Source organism: Arachis duranensis, chromosome 6, assembly GCF_000817695.3.
Source record: "Arachis duranensis cultivar V14167 chromosome 6, aradu.V14167.gnm2.J7QH, whole genome shotgun sequence".
NCBI classification, from domain to species: Eukaryota; Viridiplantae; Streptophyta; class Magnoliopsida; order Fabales; family Fabaceae; genus Arachis; species Arachis duranensis.
The window spans coordinates 102,226,235-102,228,844 of NC_029777.3; positions in this window are offsets into that span (position 1 = coordinate 102,226,235).

Here is a 2,610-nt window from a genome sequence, read left to right on the forward strand (position 1 = left end):
AGATCCTAAAGATGCTTTCAAGTTATTCAGTGTTTGCAACATATGCAATCTTGTAAAGAATTTCTATTCTTTAGATTTTTCTAAGCAAGAAAAGATTCAATTGGATTATGAGTTACAACATTATGAACTTGATGTGGTTAAAGCTCCAGATTTTCAGAATTTGTCTACTCTTGCTGAATTGTGTCAAAAATTGACAGAGACAGGAAAATCAAATATATATCCTTTAATTGATAGATTAATTCGTCTTGTTTTGACTCTTCCTGTGACAACAGCAACAACTGAACGGGCCTTTTCAGCTATGAAGATTATTAAAACAAGGCTTCAAAACAAGATGGAAGATGAATTTTTAGCAGATTGTGTGATTGTATATATTGAAAAGGAAATTGCTTCAAAATTCACTTCAGAGATGATAATTGATGATTTTAGTTCCATGAAGCATCGTCGAGCAAGTTTAAAAATATCAAAATCTTAAAGTATGTAGTTGAACATTGACTTTTATATAATATAATAACTTTTTTTATATATATGCTACAAATCATATTTTGTTAATTTTTTGTTATATTTTATATTTAATTGGCCCCCCTCTTATGAAATTTCTGGTTCCGCCACTGCATACAATGACTGGTTAGCAAGCACAGGCATGGGTAACATGTTGATTAGATGCACTGTAGTGCTGAACGCTTCCCCTAATACTTGACTAGCATACCAGCTCCTACTAACATGGTCAGTCCCTTTTCCACAACATTCCAATGCTTCTGCTCAGCAATGCCATTTTGGTGGTGTTTGTGTGGACATGAAAAGCGATAAATAATTTTCCGTATCTGTAAATTTTTTGACAAATACACATATTCAGAAGCATTATCAGATTGCACCATTTTTATTTTCACATTAAATTGTAACTCAACCATTTGTTGAAAGTATATAAAGACTGATTTGAGTTGTGAACGTGTTCTAACAAATAAAGCCAAGTAAACTTGCTATAAGCATTAATAAAATTTTTGAAGTAAAAAATTCCATAGGAATCAACCACCGGGGCAGGTGTGTAAATTAATGTCAGGGGTGTAGTGTAAACTATATTAGAGATTGAAAATAATAGTTGATGAGATTTTTCTAGACAACAGACAGTACAAATAAATTCATTGGGGTAAACTACAATGTCATAGGATTTTAGAACATTAGCTACTACACTATAAGAAGCATGACCTAGTCTATTATACCACAAAAGAAAACTATCAGTAATGGACATAGTTGAGACATAGGCTGCTACATTAGTTGACACATAAGCTGCTGCTGCATTATAAGAAATTGTAAAATTTTAAATTTTGTTAGTTTAGAAATTATTAAATTTAAAATGATATATTGAATTTTTAAACAAATTTTAAAATAATTAAAATATAAGTTTGCCATAAGATTTATTGAGAAAAAAATTTGACGGTAACAAGCTCCAGAATTTTGCAATTAAAAGTTTATATCCGCCACTAAATCTGTCAATAATTAGTGACAGATGAAAAAATCTATTGGTAAACAATTAACGACAAGATTTATACCGTCGAATTTATTCTAACGCTAAATTCAACGATAAACAGATTACTGATGAATTTTTTTGATAAATCCACCAATAAATTCGACGATATTCAACAACTTTTTTATAGTGTTGGCATGAAGAAGTAAGTTAAACTTCTGTTATTTATTTTTTTTATGACCATATTTTATTTAAAATCAGTCTGGATTGATTTAAAAAAATGTATTTTTTCTTTTTAAGTTTTTTGAAAAGATATTTTTTAATAGATACAAATTATTTTTTATTTAGATATATTTTTGAAAAGAATTTTCAAGTATTAAAAACGTCTTTTTTTTTATAAATAAGGTATTTTAAAAAAANAAAATATATTTTTTTACTCAAAAAATCAATCCAAACCAATATTTAGTTTGTTTCAACTGAATAATATCTGATTTATCTTTTACGAACAATTATCAATCCGTTTTTCTTTTTTCATCTTGATTTAGCCGAATAAAATATTTTCGGTTATTAAATTGACTACACCTCACATATCAATATTTGAGCTTGCATTTTTATGTAAAGATAACTTCCAACAACATCTATAGTTCACCATTTTATAATTGGCAAGTAGTTTTACTTTTACATAAATCGGTTATTTATTTGAGATTTGTATTTTATATATCCACTAAAGAACCTTCTTCTGTAACGGATAAATAGTTGTACACGAAAGATTTATTTATTTAACATCTGTGTATAAACATTGAGATGAGATTTACAACGTAACAAATTAACAATGTAAAGTTTGCCAATTCATTCATACTCACAAATTATTGTTAACTAAATTTACAAATCTCTCTTATTACTACTTAATATCCTTTCAACTTTGAAGGATTATCTCCATATTCTTTCTCTCTTTTTTACAAACTTTTTCAAATCCACCTTTATCCTTCTATTATTATTTTTTGAGAGCAATAATGGAAGCAGAAGCTTTGGTCACAAAAACACTCCCAATGTTTTCTCCCATTGTAATAATTTCTCTTATGATAGTTAGTTATTTCTTAGCTAGCTTGATTCTACGTAGTTACCATTGTTTCATGGCGAAGATCAAA